Below are 22,240 nucleotides of genomic sequence, written 5' to 3' on the forward strand. Positions count from 1 at the left end.
ACGTTGGATTTGAGATGTGTTCTTGTGAATCCAGTTTCTCCTGAACCCTGCTTGTATTCGTTATATCATACTCTCTACACAGTGTATCATATTTATTTAACCACTACATTCACCTACAAGCAGTTCCATTATTTCCTAGCCTGAAGATGGACACAGTGAGTGAGCCTAAGTGATGTTTTTAGAGTTGTATAAATGTGTCTCATTCTACTTCCTGGACTAGAGCAGAGGCAGGATAAACTAACTAGGAGAAAAACAAAAGGAAGCACAAAAATAAAACAAAAAACACTGCCCTATTGTGGTTCAAGCCCCTTTTCCATTTATTTGAGAGGTTGTAGATGTGGCAACTCACATGTGTGTTCACATAGGTCAGTGGAAAGAAACTCAAAGACACTTTAAGAATGAATTATCTGTTGTGGCTGCAGGGCAACTCAGCTTCGAGGAACCTTAAGCATGCATTATTATATCTCTCTATATTTACATTTTAGCCATTTGATTACCATATGCTCAGAAAAACTTGAATGAGCCTTCCAAAAATACATTAGTATGTGCACAATTTTGACTCACAATTTTCTGGGTTTCCTGAACCAAGTTGTGCATAACTCTTTGTCTTCTTGGGAAATTCCCAAAGTTTACACAGGGGGACAAAAGGTCAAAGAGTGAATTAGGCTAGCTTCTGCTAGCTCTCCAGAGCTAGGGCAGGTGTGTGGTTAGGGATAGTAGCTATCACTGCTCAGGCCATCAGGATACCACTATAGTGAGCCATACAATTATGTCAACCAACATTTAAATACAGCAATGTTTGCCGTTATTTTTTTCTTCCAGAACTCCAGCAAGTGCTTATTTTTGTCTACAGTGTAAGCCAAGCCTCTTGCTAAAAACTGTTCTTTACAACACTAGCAGCTATAACCTCAGCACAAAAGCTATATTTCAAAACTTGGTCTTCATTTCTTTAGAAGACACTTACGCCAACTAACATTAGTACTAAATTTTATGTATAGTATTATCCACAATGCCAAAAAAATTAGAGTGTTGTCTTTTAAAGGTAGATATATTATAGACTACTTAGCTGGATAAGTTTACTGGGCCTGCAGCAAAGAACAGGAAATTATACCAAATACAGCTTAGAAATCTGATAAGATAGTTAATTTTCTGTTCTTTATAAGGCCAGGGAACCAGCTCTCTTAAATGGCTCTAATTATTTCATTTAAAAGGCATTCATTGGCTTCTAATTTTTGACACATTAGAAAATACGCTTAAAATGACAAATTCCTATATTAAAGAAAGTCACATGTTGTTGGAGATTGTAGATTGATATTAATGTTAATAACTGCTGATCTTGATTATAGAATTTGATCATGTTACTCTGAAGAGAGAATACTTGTATTTTTCCAAAGTCTCATATACTGAAACCAAAGATAAAATACAGAGCTCTTCCTCCTGAAGATGTTGAATACATTTTAAAAAGACTTTAATTGGGAGGGGGAGGGGGAAACATGTAAATGACTCTACTCACTGTGGCCTTCTGTGATTACAGTTACCTTTTGTGATTCTTTCCCCCTCCCACTGAGATCACTTTGCCATCAAAATCAGCCTGGATCTCCTGGACAGCTTGAGGAATGGCCATCCCATCCCATTTTCAAAATTGCTTAAAACATAGCAATCATTTAAATGGACACTTTGCCCAAAGAATAATTTAATGCATTACGAAAACAGAATAGGCATTAAGAAGGAAGGTTTGAGTGGTGGTAAGTGGAATGAACATTTTTCCTTCTTGCATTTATGTCCCAAACAAATGCACACTAAACTATCTGACATTTCAGCTTTAAAACTTAAAAATATATTTCTTCCTTCTACTCAAATGTTATTTCTGTGTAAAACAGCAGTGAAGATTTCTAAGTTTTTTAGGTATTCTTTAATATGGACATCTTGTGATCGATGGGTAGTTAATCATAGTACTTCTACACAGTGCTATTTACCAGAAGTGCCAGGAATATTTTAAAGTGCTTTATTTTTACCATCATGGGGCAACAGTTGCATTATAATTTTCTTTAACCTTTGGGGAAAAAGAACTGAAGTAGAAAGAAACTTGATCTTTTTAGCTTTTCAGAAGGAAAGGCAACATATAAATGCAAATTATTAGTTACTGATTTGTTTATAATTCACAAAGTGAGTCAGTAGGGAATATCTGTCAATAGAAATGTAATAGCTGGCTCTCAAATGTTTTACAAAATGAGTTGCTGAGCATTATTTATTTGGTGACAATGGAGGTGTGACCCTTTTGATTTGGTTTAGCAATCATTCATAAGTCAACATACGACCTTTCACTCCCTCAAAACAGTATTGGGATGCTAAAACAAGTTTAAAAAATTGAATTAATTTAAGAATTAAAATGTATAACCTTCATTTTATAACATTAATTATTGCATAATTTGATAAGCATGTTATCAAATTCTAAATTTAGTTATAGAATTCTCATAGAATGGGTCATTTAAAAATGCATATAATACATACCTCTTTACCTAAATATTCTAGAAATTATAAAATTTAAATTCTTATGTAGAGTTTTATAATTTATTGCTGTAGATTTTATTCTTACATTGAAATTTAGCAAAAAACAATGATTTTAAGTAATAAAATTAAGTCGATAGCCAATTACCAAGGTGGGTAAATTGTTTTCACTATAGCAGAGTGTAACGATAACTCTTTATGCCAGCCTTCTGAATTCCACCGTCACATTAGGGCACCAAAACAACATACAGAGTCTTATATTAGTGACAATACTGCTGGCCAATGACTAGTATTCCTTATTTGCTAGCTCAGTCTTAATTATCAACCATAACTTCTAATCTATATATTTTATAAAGAATTATCATATCGATGACGCTGGTCTTATGCATCCTGTCTTCCCGGGGATCACATGGGGACTCTAGTCTTTATTATATTTCCCAGAATCCTCCTCGACTCATAGCCCCACTGATCTTGCTTTCCTATTGGCCAACAGTGTCAACCAATAAGACAAGCATATACACAGAAGGACTTCCCCTATCATCTTCTCTTTTCCTGTCTAAATAAAAAGAAGGGTTTTAACATTAACATAGTAAAATATATAACAAAACAGTTATCAAGTAAGAACTATAGTTACAATAGTTGCTAGCAAGATTAACATCTAGCAACATTAAAAGAAAATATTCTGTCACCTATGCTATCTTTGTGAGTCTAACGTCTTTTATAGAGCTTACCTTTTATAATAACTAAAAAAAAACTATAACCATAATAATCTGTCTTCAACTCCATCAAAAACAACAGAAGGATGATATATAAACTCTAGAACTGACAAAGACATCTCATTACCTGGATATAACCGTATGACATCCATCTTCAGCCTATAGGATACAGTGTGTCTGGCAGACTTGTCCATGAAGTAGGAACCCTTTAGGACTGTCTTGTTTTGCAAATTCAGCAGTCACTTTCCTGTGGGTCCTGTATGTCCAGTTTATCAAACAGTCCAGGCAAGAGCAGTTTTTTTCCCAAATGGCTAATCTTGCCATGTTGAAGGCAAACTCCAAATTGAGTTTAATCGATGTCCATCCTCCTTTCTTGTGTAATTGGTGTGCCAAGAGCAATTGTGCCTCACTGTCATGAAAAACCCTAAACCTTTAAATGCCACATATTCTGTAGGTCTTTGAAAGGTTTGAAGAATATCTACCCATCTCAAATACATTTCTGTATATCTAGAAACTCTAACTAACCTAACTGTAATTTTTGACGATTATATCTGACTATATACATCTGTATTTAATTATGCATTACATTTTAAAAGATCAGTATAAACACAATACCTAAACAAGAGGAGAAATTTACATATAACAAAATTAACATTAAATTTATATCAATAAATGAAAATCCATACCAATGCAAAGTATCATTTCTATATCCTTTTCCCCTTTTTTTTCCTTTAAAAAGAGATTGACTGTGATCATTACCATTTATAATCAACCCCATTTAAGTAAAAACAAACATTTATAAACAATATTTGGGAATTTGGGCATTGTTTATTCCAAATTGCTTCCTGCTGGTTGGGGTGATTTGCATACCATTGGGATCATGATAAAACACACAAACCTGGACAGGTCCTTGTTTTTGTAGTCTGCAAGGCTGCATCATCTCTGCTGTTTTAGATGTTGGATCACCTGGGACACTGTTACAGGGGGTCTTGCTTGATCAAACCATATTAGTCTGGAAGGAATCCACAGCTTTTCATTTTCTGTGTAGGCAAAAGCAGAAATTCTTTTCCCAAGTAGCTTGTCTTAGACTTAAATTTTGAAGTAAAAGAATTTTTAAAATGCTTAAGTTGGATTAATTCAGCAGCATTTATAATTAAATATCTTTTAGCAGTTGTTGCTCCTCCCCCAGCAATTGAAAAATTCAAAGACAACACAATAGCATACAGTATCCAGACTCTCTGAATTTTCCATCTTTATGTGGCTTTTTCATTACTCTATTTCTTTTATTATTATTTTTTCCTTTTATGAGACAGGGTTTCTCTGTGGAACTTTGGCTGCCCTTGAACTCACTCTGTACATAAGGCTGGCCTTAAAATTACAGAGATCTGCTTGCCTCTGCCTCACAAAAGAGAGCTGGAATTAAAGGTGTGTGCCATCACACACAGCTACTCTATTTCTTATTATTTTTTTCAAAACACTTTATCCTGTTTCATTTTCTCTCACCAGCATATGTATATTTATAAGCACACTGTAAACCTTTAGAGGTTTTTCTTCATCTGAAACTGTCTTTAATGTAAATCTTTACCTTTTTTTGGTCATGCAATCTTTTATCTGGTAAACAGCACTGCTTAAGTTAAAGTGGTGGCTTTTTTAGCCACTGTCTATCCAAGATGGTGGGGGTACATTTAATGCTATTACTGAGAGCTGTGCTTACCACCTTGGTTTATGCTACCAGCATGCTGTGGGCACTGCCACTGCCAGCTGCCCATACACACCATTGAATTGTTAGCAGGGCCTCTTAAAAGCAGATTTTTCCACTTATGCTGAGTCAGGGAACCTCCCTTAAGGGAGCCACTGCAGTCTTGCCAGTCTCTAACTAAACAGAGACCACCTGAGAAAATGCTGCTACCAAGAAGTTGTGCTTGTCTCTGTTCTTTTGCTTCATAATCGATTTTTAAGCTTTTTTGAAGTTTTTATGTGGAAGTTCATAAAACCACGTGGGACGCCATTTGTAAGGATAATTCTTTCCACCAGCCCCCGAGTTCCACTGCCACGCTAGAGCCCCCAAAATAACACAGTGTCTTATATTGATTACAGTGCTGCTGGCCAATGACTAGGATTTCTATTTTCTATCTCAGTCTGAATTATCAAACATAACCATTAATCTATACATTTGATAAAGACTTATTTTATCAAGGACACAGTCCTTTTTCGTCCTGTCTTCCGAGGGATCACATTTCGACCTCTGTCTTTACTATGTTTCCCAGAATCCTCCTTCTTCCCTACTCCTGCCTATTTTGCTTTCCTATTGGCCAGCAGTGGTTTATTTAACCAACCAATAAGACGAACATATATACTCCATCATCTCTTCTCCTGTGGCCAGTACCAAGCAGGCATGGTCAGCATTTCCCCATACAGCAGAGCAAAGCTGATTAAAGGAATTTAAAGAAGAGAAATACCTGGAACAATTTTTGTCTTCAATATTTGGACTTGTTAATTATATCATATAATATATTATGTGGCCATCACATTGGGATGGAAGCTCATACCTATATTACACCAATCTCAGCACTTGAGAAGTAGAGACAGGAGCATCTCTGCCATTTTGAAGACATTCGGGATAAGTAAGAAAATTGCTTCAAAACACCAAATAACACCATATATATATATATATATATATATATATATATATATATATATATTATTATTATTTATTTATTAACATTTATTTATTTAAACATTTATTTATTATCTGGTCCTAAGAAATATTAAACAAACTTGGACCACTAATATGATCTTAGGAAAATATCAGTATTTCTCTCCCTAAGTTTATTAATAATTACTAAATGGGCAATAGAGATATGATTTGGTGGTTATGATCCCTGGCTGTGCTCACGTCAGACAAGAGTTTGACTGCCAGCTCTCACATGGTGGCTCACAAACATCTCTATTTCTAGTTACATAATTTCTCAAAACAATCTGGCAGACTCCACAGGCACCAAACACATGTGGGATACAAAGAGATACTACAAAACACATGTAATAATAAAATAATGTAAACAAATTTAAAGGAGTACAAAAATGAGAATACACACACAAGGCTGTACACACAACACACACACACACACACACACACACACACACACACATATATATATATATATATATATGTGTATATACATATATATATGTATATACATATATATGAGGCACTATGTAAATTCATATGTTTAACCTATTTATGTTTCTGAGAATTTTAGATATCGAAAAGAGTATATACATTTATAAAGTTAGAAAATATTTTAAACTATATGTGAGTTTACTCAGCAAGCTTTTTTATTTCTCAATTTTACTTTACATAATAAGGGCTTAAAAACCATAATCATACAATATATAAATTTTCATTTAGCAATAAAGATTTAGAATGAAATGAGTTTACCAACTTCAGAAAATTTCACAGATAATAGTTACCTCAGCTAAAATATAGTCTAAATAATTGAGGCTATTAACATTGTTTAGGAGTAGACAGACCATTTAAGAGTACTTCAATAAAAGAAACTGGATTTCATTAATCTAACTGGATACAAAGTCACAAAATCATCTCCTGACAATTGTGCATAATTGAATCATCTATTGGTAATTATGGGTCAAATCTTGACATAACAATTATATGCACTAAATAAGAATTTGAGAATCAGTAATTCTCAGCCTTGCTAATGCTACAACACTAAATACGGTTCCTCATGGTGTGGTGATCCCCCAACCACAAAATTAGTTTCATTACTACTACCTAACTGCAGTTTTGCTACTGTTATTAATAAAAATGTAAATATATGATATATAGGATATCTGACGTGTGATCCCTGTAAAAGGTTATTTGATCCCAAAGAGGTTTGAGAATCTATCAGTAGATATTTTTATCAATGTATATGGTAAAACAAAGATGTTTTACTGTGAATATAGGCAGGAATCTTTGGATTGCCAGTATTTTTCTGATTTAAGTACTTATCAAAAATGCTATATGATTAGGAGTCCTTGAAGTGCTGGCCTTGTTTTCCACTTAGTAAATGAAGAAAATGAATTTTAAGGAATTAATTTAAATTCCCACTCTCTAAGGGTTATTAGTAGTATAATTTATATTCTAAGGTGGGTTTTTAAACTAACCAGTTTTGGGTCCTATAATGATCTCTATTCTGAAAGTGTTTCTTGAATCCCTTCCTTCCCCACTCAATTTGCTATTTCTAATCAGCTATGGAATGGGGGAGTCGGAAAAACTAATTTTCTGACAGGTAGGTATGAAAATAGAGTAGTAACGAGGACATGAAGGTCAATGTAAGAATGAGATTCATGAACATCAGTGAATGAACTTTTTACATTCATATTCATGACTGAAGCACTATGCCTGTGGTGATAGCTGTAGCACAGTCATTAATGGACTTCTGCTGTCAGATACCAACCTCTGAATGAGCTAAATTGTTGTCCAGCTCAACAGAACAAACACAGAAATACAAATTATACAATCCATTAGCTGTGTGTACAAAGTCAAGCTGTTTAATGCCTCTGTTACAAAAGTTATCCATATATATATATATATATATATATATATATATATATATATATTGTATCTTGAGGTGCTGCTCCAGATTTTCTTTGTTTGGGTGGTATTAAGTTGATTAGGCAATATGTTTCAATTACACAATGGGAAAGAAACAGAAAAAAAGAATTGTACTTGGAGAAGTTTGATACTGATCAAACCCAATTTTGAATTCTCTGGTTTCTTGATGTTTTTTCCATCTGTCTGTAGTTTGTGGTCTGTGGCCTGTCTATGACATATGTCTGTTAATTTGCATTTGGTCTGTGCCTTTTTCCTGTCTGTCCCATCTATCCTTAACAAATGGTTTTTCTTTGTACCAACAGAACAGCATTTAAAATATGGTGCAGAAAAAAATTACAGACACATTTTTACAAAATTAAAGAGTTTTAAAAGGGAAACTTATCTGACCTGAACTGACACACACACAGCACAGCACTTAAAAGTGTACATAGATTCAATCAATATACACACATATATATATATATATATATATATATATATATATATTGTTGCTATAAGCCCCTTCCACTCCAGCGTGCTGCCTTATTTTTACCTCATATGTGCCTTTCTGTCTGTCTGTCTGTATGTATGTATGTATGTATATATCAGTGTGACTATTGAGTGTGAATGACCCAGTGAATTCACATATTGACAATTAGGATGAGACTGTATCTAATGAACTCATTTTACTCTGATTGTTTGTACCAAGCAATTACATACCATCAGCAAACTCTTTTGAGTGGGATATTTCAAACTATATCAAGATTCATAGATAAGCTTGTAGTTAAACTGAAAAAAGAAATGTGACAAAAGACTATAAGGAAGACCAAAGAGTTGAGCATAAATTTTATAAGAAGTGTTCAAAGATAGGATGGTTTTAAAATATCAGTGTTTTCTCTTGGCTCCTAGATTTCTCACATTACATGTAAATGAAAACATTTGTCATTTTAAAGAAACACTTGAAGACAAGTGAGTTCCTGATTGTTGATGAAACAATCTCTAGATAAGGCAGAGACATTCACTGACAAAGGAGTTCCAAAGACAAGGTTCAATACCCATATAATCATCTATAAAGCAAAGAACTAGACTTTCCATGAACAATTTGAACTGGACTCTGATTACACAAAAAATGAATTTTGATAAGAGAAATGGAATAGGAATTTTAGGAAGAAACAGTAAGCAGAAAATACAGGTTAAAAGAGACAGATGTAGAAAACAGAGCCTGAAGAGGGGGAGAAGAACAAGAGGGAGCAGGAAGACTAAGAAAGGGGAGGAATGGTGGAGAGCATGAAAGGACATATCTTGATAGAGGGAGCCTATATAGGTTTAGAGTGAGGACTGGCACTAGGAAAATGTTCAGGGATACACAGGGATGACCCCAACTAAGAATCTAGGCAGTAGTGGAGAGGCTGTCTTTGATGCCCTTCCCCTATAATGAGATTGATGACTACCTTCATTGCTATCCTAAAAGCTGTCATCAAGTAACTAGCTGATTAAAGAAGAAGCAGGCACCCCAAGGTAAAAACTGAGCCATAACCCCGGAATCCAGTTGTAGATAGGGAAGAGAAATGAGCAAAGGAACCAAGACCGTACTGGAGAAACCCATAGAATCAATTGACCTGACCTAGTGATCGAACAGAGACCCTAGTCATAAATCTCCGGACCCAGCACTGAACCGAACCAAGCCCTCTGAATTTGGGTGTCAGTTAGAAGGCCTGGGCAGCCTATGGGACCTCTAACAGTGGAGCCACTATTTATCCCTAGTGCACAAATGAACTTTGGGAGCCCATTCCCTATGGAGGAATACTATTGTAGCCCAGATACAAGAAAGAGGGCCTAGGCCCTCCCCCAAAGGATGTGACAGACTTTGATGATTCCAGGTGGAAAGCTTCACTATCCTTGGAAACTGGGTTGGGGTGGGTTGGGGGGTCAGTGGGTACATGGGAGGATGGGAGAGGGAACTGGGATTGATATGTAAAATAAGATTGTTTTTAAAATTTAATAATAAAGACTAAAAAATTACCACAAATTTATAATAGTCAAAAATCATATCAGGATCAAAGTGAGGTCCAAATGACTATATGGCAAGCATTGTCAAAATTGAACTATCTCCTCAGTCTTCTTTTTAATCATTTTCTTCCATTTTTCTTATTCAGGTTTTTTGAGACAGGGTATCTCTATGTAGCTTTGGAGCCTGTCCTGGATCTCACTCTGAAGACCAGGCTGTCCTTGAACCCACAGAGATCTGCCTTCCTCTGTCTCCCAAGTGCTAGTATGAAAAGTGTGTGTCACTACTGCCCAACAACCTTTTTTATTTTTTAAACAAAGACAAGTCATGAAATTTTATGTCAAACTCATAAAAATTGGTGAAGGCTCGGTTTATGTTTATCTTAAGTATCTGAACCCATAGCCAGTCATTTGTTCAAGTACAGTTTCTCTTTATGTCTCTGAAGGTCTGTTGAGAGTCTATTATTAACCCCTAAATTCATAGAGTTAACAAATTTCTTGCTTCAGTTTTTATGATACTCTTCAAACAAAGTCTTGAATAAAAAGGACAGATTTAGTTAGAGAAAAAGCTCTCTTCTTGACTTCTCCATGAAATAGGGGCCTCTTATTTTTAGTAAACAAAAATGAAAACTTTAGATATATTCAGTCTTGAGTCTGTTACTTTCACCATAGAATGATAAAGAATCTTTTCTACTGCCACTTGCAGATCTTATGAATTCTTAGCATCCATAATTATTTGAACTAATCATTTTGTGTAGATAGATTACAAATTTATAGATGGGTTATAGATAAATAGATATATCTAAATATATTGATGGATAGATAGATGCATAGATTATTAATAGATAATTTAATTGATGGATAAATGACAGATGATAGATAGATAGATAGATAGATAGATAGATAGATAGATAGTTGACGATTATTTTTCTCATGTAGCAAAACCAAATTACTCAGGTTAAATGCACTTATTCAATTTTATTGTTCTTCATACTGTGCACATTTAATTGTTCTTACTTGCACTATTTTTAATCTCTCTTCTCTTGTTCAAACCAAGCTGGTTTATTGCTGTTATGAACTTTGACTTTGAAAGTATGTATTGTATGTTTCAAAATCAGTTCCATCATATCTCACTTATAGTAACTAACTTGCTGTTTAAACATACATTTAAGATGATATTATCCTGCCCAGAATATTTTTAATATTGAGATAAAAAATCTTCTCTTGCCACACCCATGGACATGAAATCATGGGTATATTAGAGCAAATACTTAATATCTTCTGGCATATTGTTATTAGCTTGTTTACCTCTGATTTTTATTACATTTATATTTCTGTTATTTTTACCCAAACACCTGCTCAAGGAATTAAAACAACACACAGAACATTATTAATGATTCACAAATAGTTTTTGTATATTCAAGCTCAGCTGTATGCCTGAGACTCTTCTAAAAATGAATTTAATTCCAAACCTCTTAATTAAATAGCTTATATCTTTACCTGATTTCTCCAGGTAGGAAATGAAAATGTAATAAAAGTTGTCTATGGTTAAACACTAAATGATGCTAAGGAGCTTAGCAGAAATAGCTAGGTTCTCCAAATAATTGAGTCCACATCAACACAACAACCCTGAACCTGAAAATCTGTGCTTTGTTTGTTTGCCTGTCCTATATTTACAGATTAAATAAATGCTCATGATCTTATATTTTAATCATTTTGAGACCATCATATATATAAAGTTATATAAAGGACAAGTTTTTATTAATCAAGATATAAATAGATATATGGTGATATATAAAGAGAGGGAAAGAATCGAATAAATTCTTTAATTAGAAACTCTTAGTGCATAATCCACTAAAAATAATGTTAACTCTAAACTTAAGTCATTAGAGATAGTTTAACAACACTTGAGCTGCCTCAGCCAAAGTTGCTGCTGTATGACGGTCATTGCAGACCATAAAGTCAGTGTGTTTCCATCTCCTCTGTTCATCTTTATGCCAAGTAACACAAGCCACAGTGGCCTGGAATCTCATTACAACTATTAGAAGGAACAGAAACCCCAGGAATATCTAGGTTGCAATCCACTTTTCAGAATACCTGAAAGCAGTCATTAACTATTCCAATCAAAATATTATGTATGGCTTTCCTTTGAAATTGCCCTTAATGTGTTTTGTAACAATCCAGAGAAAAAGAACTGTCATCAATTTTTCAAATTGTGTTTTCTATAATATTATAATAAGGACACACACACACACACACACACACACACACACACACACACACACACACACACACACCACAGAGAGAGAGAGAGAGAGAGAGAGAGAGAGAGAGAGAGAGAGAGAGAGAGAGTATTGGTTTTGAGGTAGTGATAGTAACATACCCCTGATGTGGACTAATAGGAAATCAGGAGCTGTCTGATGCTTCACTAAGATTGTTTGTTAGATATAAATATTCACACTCATCTGTTAAAGAATGGTTTTTATCCATCTGGGTATCTCAAGGAAATGTTCAGCTCTAACAACTAAAATTTCAAATATATAAAGAAATAAATTATACATGCTCAATACCCCAGTAACGACAAAAAATATATTCTTAAGAGCCCTGCCTCTGGAAACTTGATTTGGTAGAATATACTTGAATGCTTGAACTAACTTTAGTTATTGGTTACTTTGATCCATAATTAAGGAAAGCATTCTGGGAAATTTTAGGGAAAACCATTGAAAATACAACCACCTGACTAATTTAAAAGTCCCAAACCAGAGACATTGTGGAACAGAAACAGTAATTTATACAAATATTGATAGGGAGACTCCAGTATTAGGAAAATGGGCCACCCGTGTTACTAGAAAAGATGCAATTTTCCAGTTTTCCAATAAATCTATGTAACTTCTAAACAATGTCCAAAAGGAAAGTTGTACTGAGGTAAACTCCATATCACATATTATATAGAAATTGACCATGCAAAGTGGCAAGAGAGGAATTAATATGAAATCAACCTAGTGGCATTGTGTAAGCAATGCATATGCCTTACACAGGTAGTTTCTGTGTCTCAAATGTTAAAGAGTGAATAGAAAATATAATGTATACAGGCCTTACTCAGACTGGTCTCTATATCTAGTGCTTAGTGTCAGCATGGGTATCAATTATAGTGATCAGAGAATTACTTCTAGTAGTATGAAAAATGACCTAAGGTGATGAGTGGCGATGCTTAATAATTGGACAAATTTCTGCTTCTTCAGATTGTCAGGGAGTCTCTCATTGGTTTGTTTGTTTGTTTGTTTGGAGAATAGATTTTTTGTTCATATGATGCACCTGACCACAGTTTCCCCTCTCTCCCCTCCTCCCATCTCTGCACCACATCCTTTATCCCCCAGATACACCCTTCTCTGTTTCACTTCAAAAAAAAAAAAAAAAAAAACAGGCCTCCAAGAGAATGAACCGAACATTACAAAAGAAAATATAGTAAAACAGGGCAAAAAGCCTCATATCTTGACTGGGCCAGGCAACCCTATATGAGGGAAAGAGTTCCAAGGACAGACTAAAGACTCAGAGACACACCTCCTCCCCCTGTTAGGAGTCACACAACTAACAGTCATAATATGTACACAGAGGACATGGTGCAGACCCCTGCAGGCCCCATGCTTGAACTTCAATCTTGATGAACGTATATGGTCCCTGCTTAGTTGATTCAGTGGGCAATGTACTCCTGATGTTTTCCTTTCTGTCTAACTTATACAGTCTTATTCCCTTTTTGTGCAAGGGTTCTCCGAGCTCATGGGAAAGTACTTGGCAGTCTATGGAAAGAGAAAGCTGGACACAAGCATAGCCACAGAACCCTCGACCTACAATCTGTCCTGTCTTAAAGACAAGATGGCAAGGATGGAGCAGAACACGTGGGAGTAGCCTACCAATATCTCGTTTAATTTTTGGCCCATGCCACTAGAGGGAGCTCATGTGGTCTGCTGCCTGAATGGGCAGAACTGTTATATAATGTCTTAACGTAAGACAAAAAAGCTTTCACTATTTAGAGAAATGATGAGAATAGACAGTCATAGAGACATGGACAGATATTATTGTTTTTGTACTGTTTTTATTCAAATGCTGGATACAATAATACACTGACTGCAAAATATTTATGTCCACGTTCTTTGATCAATGGAATGAGAGTTCCTGTCCAAGTAGCTAACTTTGGTGTTGTGGAAAGTATACACTACATATATGTTAACCTGTAATTCGTCTTCAATGTAGGAAAACAAATAGAAAAAGGAGGGGTGAGGAAGAAAAGCAAAAGCAAGAAAGAAAAGAAAGCAACCAAAATACATGTATAAGTGAACAGAGTTTAAAAAGCTCAAAAACAAATATAGCCTGCATTTGAAATACTCTTCAGTTTTTTTCTTTCTATTCAAACAACAGGCCTTGTGCTTACCAGGAAGCACTCTGCCAATAAGTTGCATCCCAGCCTGGAATTTGACATACATAATGATACTATCTAGGTACCATAAGCAGTCACTGGATGAGAAATTCTTGTGGATACCTTGAGTAAGTCCTACATTCACCACTGTTGTTAGTGGTAACTCTGTTTCTGCACCTGTCCCTTACATCAATATTGTTAAAGGTAAACTAAAATCAGCTCATATTAAGAATTGTTAGTTACTACACTCCAAAAGCAAGCAGCATTCCAGCCCCATGAAGGTTAGGAACACCTTAACTTTTCTGTATAGTCAAATCTATTGCTAAAGATAAGGAAGTGGCAATGAAAATAGGCATCTATGGTGTTGGTTTCTCTATTTTCTTTTCTTTTTCTCAGTATTTTTTAGTGAAATACTACTTCAAAATAATTTTGAACAATCTCAAGCAGTTCATTCAGGTTCCACTGAGGAAGAGATAATTGGCCCACATTTGTGAATTTCCTCAAAGAAATTTGAGTTTAATTACTCACTCTACATGATGCTATCATGTGGACATAATTACCTACCCAAATGTTTAGCAAAATGTATACTTACCAGGAAGTGAAAGCGGAACACATAGGTATAGATATAACTATATACACACATATACATATGATGAATTATAAGAAGACAAATCATACATCAAACCAGAAGTCAAAGAAAAAGGAGTTAAATATATACTTTTTTGGTTTTTCCAGACAGGGTTTCTCTGTGTAGCTTTGGATTCTATCCTGGCAATCGCTCTGTAAACCAGGCTGGCCTTGAACATACAGAGATCCACCTGCCTCTGCCTCCCGAGTGCTGGGATTAAAGGCAAGCACCACCAATGCCCAGCCAAGGAGTTAAGTACAATCTTAAACCAGATTTTAAATCTAAACAAATGAATACCATCACAAAAATGATAGTGTTTTGAACAGGAGAATCATGAAAACATGTAGGTCTCTAATGGACTTGGTGATTGCTGACACAATGTAAAACCCATGCTGTTCAACATGCTTTTCTCTCTCTCTCTCTCTCTCTCTCTCTCTCTCTCTCTCTCTCTCTCTCTCTCTCTTCCTCTTTGTAGTAGTGTGTCATGATGTGAACTCTGTGAGCTGTCAGCTACTGTTTTAGAATTATGCCTGCCTGGTGGCTGCCATACTCCATGACCGGATGGCCACAGAACCTAACCCTTTGAAACTTGAAGTGCCAAGCAACACTTTCTATTATAAGTTTTCTTAGTCATGGTATTTTATTATAGCAATAAAAATGTATCCAGGAAAATTAAATTAACGTATATTCTGTGGCAGATTTTAGCAGCCGAAGTTAGTAATTATATTTCGAAAAGAAGTTATAAGTATATATGTACTAGGTTTTATACATAAATACACACACATTACACACACACACACACATATATATATATGTGTGTGTGTGTGTTTGTAAGTGTTCATACAACAGTTTCATGTTTGGATAGGAGAATCTTCTTCCTCAACCACTTTTCCACACTATTTTTAAGGAAGGGCCAGTAACTGAATATAGAGTTACTCCTTATGGCTAGACTAAGAACTGTGGTCAGCTTAACTCTTCTCCACAATACTAGGAATACAAACACACACTGCCTCACAAGTCTGCTTATATGCTAGTAATGGAATTAATGTCCTTATGCTGATACTTTATCTGCCAAGTCATCCCCCATGCAGAGTTTTGTAGCTTCATGGAAATATTTTGGTCTAAAAGACTTAAAATATGAACTCCTCCATTTTTCAAAATTGTGTCAGTTTCCACTTGGGCACAACTTAAAGAAACTCTTCCTAACTGTAAAGACAATCCAGAAGTCAGGACAACAGTAAACTTCAGCAAAAGAAAGAACATTTATAAAATCTCCCACATGTACATGAAATCAAGGACAATGAGTTGGAACAATGCACCAGCAAACAGAACAGAAACAAATACATTGAAAAAATTTGCAAACTAACTTGATGTTATAGAACTGTACTAATATTCCCTGAGTCTCAAATGGGATATGCTCTAATAAAAGCATTATATATTTAGTACATTGTAAAAATGGAATTGCTTTTGCCAAGCTTAGTAAGCATGATAGTTTTTCAGCCAAAAACACAGTAATTATTCAGATATTATACAGCTAGGAGGAAATTGTGGTTCAATGTCTCCAGAGAAAGCATCAGATTGTATATGAAGAGTAGAAGAAGCAGACAGTATTTCAGAATTTGAAATACAACCCTTATCAAATATCTACAAGTTATGCACCATGTTAGTAGTAAAACTCTAAATAGTATTATGTTTAATAGGAATCCTTCATCTTTTTTGCTACATTTAGTTCATAGTTCCCAGAAAGAGAAGAAAAGTAAAATGCTTGTTGAACCCAACTACAACCAGTTCATTAAGCAATATGATAGTCACCTGTCTAAATAATTTAATCAACTATGCACTTATGACAAGCAAAAAAACTTTTGTTAAAAACTACTGGATGCAATTAGAATGTCAAAATGTATTTGTAAAACATGACATTTCTTGGAATAAACATGATTTCATGAGGATTGCTAAAGCATAATCTTCTTTCAAGTTATTTTTAGAATAGTTGCATATTATTTGAATAAGTAAAACTTGGGAGGACATTAGAACACTTCAACAAAAATTGTATTTTAATTTTATATTTAAGACTTTGTAAATCTGAAAATGGATAGCCCTTTGAGAGATTGAAAATCAGGTTAAAAGCCCTGTTTTCTCAAGTAGAACTGATTGTACAGGGTGCTTGGAAATTTTCAACTTTTTTTCTTAGTTCTAAAATATTCTTATTTGTTTCATTATGAGAGTTCTTTTTGATTTTTAAATTCCCTTTAATCCAGCACTTCCTTGTATAAATTGATTTATACTGAAAGTAAAATTTTTTGATTAAGAGAATCATGTATTTTCATCAAAATGCCTTCACATGGAGAGGCATGGAGAGGCATGGTTACAGCAGCTTGAAAAATTTCAAGTTAGATTACAAGAAATATACATTACACTGGCTTTAGGTTATCTGAAAGTTGAAAACAAAAAAAATTCAGTCATGTATTTGAAAAAATACTTTAGCTATATGACTTCATTTAATGTTTTTATATTAAATTATGCTACACTATATGATTTCTAAAAGACATAAATCAAAGGAATCTGCATAATTTGGGTATTGACCTGTTGCTTACCAAATAGAATCCTCCATTTTTTATATAATTAATTCCTATATCTTTTACATCCTTTCAGGATTTCTGGCTGGCAAAAGGCTTTTAGTTTACCCTTATATTTTCAGAGTATCCTTCCAAGAATCCCTGAGTACCTAAGTGTGTAGAACTGTTCATCATCTCGTTGGTGGTAGGAAAACAAGAAATAACGAGAAATCTCATTTTCCTGGAGATACTCTCACTTGAAGTGCACAGAATCTCAATTCATTGTTATTTCCCCTTCATTAATGGCATTAGGCAAAAAAGGAAATGTGCTTAAAGAAAATAACGGAATAATTTAGAAGATATTTACTATGCTTAATTTATGGTACATTTTTTTAACAACAAGATATTTGGGACCTCTTCTCAATGTTCCCAATGAAAAAGAGGAATTGCAACCAAAGACCAATATTCTACATCATGAGAGTCATTCTGTCTACAGAAACTGATGATGAAATAACTCATAATGATCTCACTTGATGAGTATAGTCTCAATGTAAACCCATCTGTGTTTCCAATGCTTTCCACACCATTACTCTGAGATGATTTATAATCATTATTCTCACATGTGTTCATCAAGAAATATTATTCTTGTTCCTTTCCCCTTCTCTGGGGATGATGTATGTTTCTATTAGGGTCTTCTTTGTTTCCTGGCTTCTCTGGCAGTGTGCATTGTAGGCTGCAACTTCTTTGCTCTAGGTCTAAAATCCATATCTGAGTGAGTACATACCATTTTTGTCTTTTTTGTGGCTGGATTACCTCACTCAGAATAGTTTCTTCTACTTCCATCCAAACTCTTGCAAATTTCAAGATTCCATTGTTTTGTTCTGCTGAGTAGTACTCCTTTGTGTAAATGTAGCATATTTTCTCCATTCGTTCTTCAGTTGAAGGGCATCTAGGTTGCTTCCAGGATCTGGCTATTACAAATAATGCTGGAATGAACATTTAACAATCTAAGCAATAGTTGAGAGGCTACCTTAAATGCCCTTTTCTGATAATTAGATTGATGACTACCTTATATGCCATCATAGAGCCTTCATCCAGTAGCTGATGGAAACAGAAGCAGACACCCGCAGCTAAACACTGAGCTGAACTCCTGGGAATCCAGGAGTTGTAGAGAGTGAGGAGTGATGAGCCAAGGGGTCAAGATGCGGCTGGATAAACCCAGAGAAACAGCTGACATGAACAAAGGGTTGTTTTGATAGCTGGGAAACTAGCATGGGACTGTTCCAGACCCCCTGAAGGAGGAAATCAGTTTGGAGGTCTGGAGAATCTATGGGGCCACTGGTAGAGTAGTGGATAGGTATTTACCCCTACTAAACAAATCAACTTTGGGAGCCCTCTCCACAAAGAGAGATACTCCCTCAGCTTACACACACTGGGGAGAGTCTCTAGGCCATGCTCCAAATGATATGACTTGACTAACTTTGAAGATCACCCATGGAAAGCCTCACCTTCCCTGGGGAACAGAAAGGGGGTTGGGATAGGGGGTTGGTGGGGGACAGGGGAGGAGGGGAGGGAGAGGGAACTGGAATGGACATGTAAAAGATGATTGTTTCTAATTTAAATAAAAATAATGTTGCCATGAAATAAAAAAAAAAGAAATGTTATTCAAGAAAGCATTTCTTTTGGTTTTGTTTGTTTTGTTTTTTTCCAGTGTACTACACTCACCTAGATAAATTTCTCTGGTTATAGACAGTAAGTTTGTCTTTTTCATCAAATTGGTTTTGGATAGTAATTTACAACACCCTCATTTCAAGAACGGAAGCCCTGTAAAAGGAGATACCACATCAATTCTCTTTATTGTAACTCTTAGAACTAAAGACAGTGCTGAAGTATTACAGGTCCTCTGTGAGCCAGGGATAAATAACGACTGAAAGGACAAATGATGAGTGGGTATTATTGCCTGGAACAAAGTAGAAGAACATAATTGTCCTGTTCTTTTTACATGATCTAGATCTTAATTATGCAGGATAGGAAACACAGACCCATGTGGGTTATTGGATGTGAAGCATTGCAAGTGTGACTGAAGAACTGGAACCTAAGTTCTATTTAATTTTAATGATTTAAACTTGATTCTGAATAGATAACTACTTGCTAGCATGTCAGCTAAACCAATGGGATAGAATTTGTAGACATGCCTGAGAGATGAATGATACATTTGGGGAAAATCATAATTTTCAATCTGGACATCAATTATAAAAAAGAAACATCAGTAAAATTTTCTGACTAAAGATGAAAAGAACACAAAACACAAATTTATTTGAAATATGACCCTGTTCCAAACATAGTAAATTTTTAGCATTTAGTATTTATAAAGCAAGAGGTATACTGTTTGCAAAGTTTGAAATGAAATAGTTTCTTTTAGCATTAACTTTCCTCAGAGACACATGGAAATACAAGAACATGCAATAAACACTGTTATTAAACCTTGTACCTTTATTGGTTGCATGGAAAATTATGTAGTTACTGATTATGTAAAGGTACCAAAGCTTATTGTGGCTTCTATGTTTAAACTTTCTCTGGCATCTTGAATCCTTCACATATATTATGTAATGTTGACTACAAGATTTAGTAACCATTGTCATAACTCATGACTGTCTCCTGACTTTATTGCATTTATTTTTTCAGTTTTATTTCAGTTCTTCAACTATACTAATTAAAGTGTGTCTTTAACTCACAATTATATATACACTGGTTATATTTGATAGAGTATCAACGGTTAACAATATATAATGGGTAGATATAATCAATATATACTTTTGAGCAACTTTTGTATATTCAAATAATTCTAAATGAATTTATACAATATATAAATTTGAATAATATATAATTTGAAAATATCCTACATTCCAACTCTATCATGGTTCTTACTAAAACATATTTAATAATTATTTTTTTCAAGCAACATAATCACCCCTTGGTTCCCTAATTGTTCAGTTCCATTTGATTCCCCAAGAGTCAACTTTTTTATTCTTCAGACTCTAATGCAGTTCTTTCCCTTGTGGAAGGACAGATCAAAAGAAAGAGGATTAGATATAAGAAGACCCAAAGAATGAAGAGTAGTGCCATGTGAGTGAAATAAGGCCAATGTGCAGGGATATTTGTCTTTATTTTTTGAGAATCCATGTAGTCCATATTGACCTGAAGTCACGATCCTCTTCCCCCAATGTCCAGATTGCTGGTGTTGTAAGTGTGTACTATGCCAGCCACATTCAATGGAAATATACTGAAAATTTTTAGCAAAAATAACTTTTAGAGAAAATTGTCCCTCTGAATACATCTTCATGACTACCGCAGTATTTTAATTTGAATTTGATCTCATCATTGAGGTAAACCAACTTTAGGGTTTTAACTTCCATATTGCTTCACATAATGGTTACAATACCATTGAATTATACAAGTGACACTTTTTATCTCAGTCAATTACTAAAGGCACTACATTAATTTTCTTTCCTGAATGATGACCTTCCCCTATGAATGATTGCTATGAGTACCATTTGCATAATCATCCACATTTATGCAGATACTAGCTATTTCATTTTTGTAAGCTCAGTTGGGAATTCTATCTTAACCACCATATATTTCTTTTTTAGAATAGCTTTATTTTTATAGATTACAATAATTGCATATTTCCTCCTTCCCTTTCATCTTACTAAACCTCCCTTATATTCCTCATTATTTTTAAAATTCATGACCTCTTTTGTTTATTAAATTTTGTTATATAAATATATGTCTAAGTATGTGCATGCAGATATAGATAATATTCCTAAATCCATAAATACAGCCTGGTCCATCTGTATAATATTACTTTCTATGTATACTTTCAGTGCTGACCTTATGGTATTGGATAACTCATTGGTGTGCTCTTCCCAGTAGAAGACTACTTCTATCACTCTTAGCATTCCTGAGTTGCCTGTAATTTTTTGTGTACAGCTGAGGCCTCGTGGACTTTCTGTATTCCACTTTAGCAAGTGTCTTATTGTTGTCTTTGTTTAGCTAATGTTTGGGTCATCATGATGATGATACTCAATAGTTTAGATTCTGATTCTAATAGCAAATGCATCTTACAAATAGACAGAGACCATTACAGAAAATCACAACCAATCAAAACACAGAGCTATGGAACCTATTTCCAAAGGTAATTCTACAAAGCAACTCCTGCACCTAAGACTTGGGATAATAGCAGAAGATGGGGTAGAAAGATTGTAAGAGCCAGAGGATCACTGGATGTAAGATGTGTCCAGTAGTTATATCTTACATAAATTGACCTCAACAATATCAAAGACTCCACCTTCCACCTTTATGCCAGTAAACTTGAAATTCATTTATCTATGTCATGCATCTTCTTTGAATTTTCTGCTTCTATATTCCCAAATTCCTTGGCATCTCCTTGATGTTGGGACACAATTTAAAGCCAACAAAATGATAACAAACAAAACTTGCAACATTTCAGCAGAAGTAGATATACTTTGCAGCATAATTGTAATAGCAAATGATACCACTATACTTCAGAGACGATAATCAATGAAACCCATGCCATTCATGTTACAATCATTCCCTCTCACCTTTGTCTATGCATTCATCAGGTTATTAATTTCTAGCTCCCCATCTATTATAAAAATATATACACTTAGATAAGGTATCCATATGTTTCCTATATGTCTAACAATTATTTGCATAATTTAATCAACTATGCTAGTCTTATGTCAAATATCAATACTGAGAGTCAATAAACCATACTAAGAATAGTGTGTTGGAGAA

This window comes from Cricetulus griseus, assembly GCF_003668045.3.
Source record: "Cricetulus griseus strain 17A/GY chromosome 1 unlocalized genomic scaffold, alternate assembly CriGri-PICRH-1.0 chr1_1, whole genome shotgun sequence".
Lineage (NCBI taxonomy): Eukaryota > Metazoa > Chordata > Mammalia > Rodentia > Cricetidae > Cricetulus > Cricetulus griseus.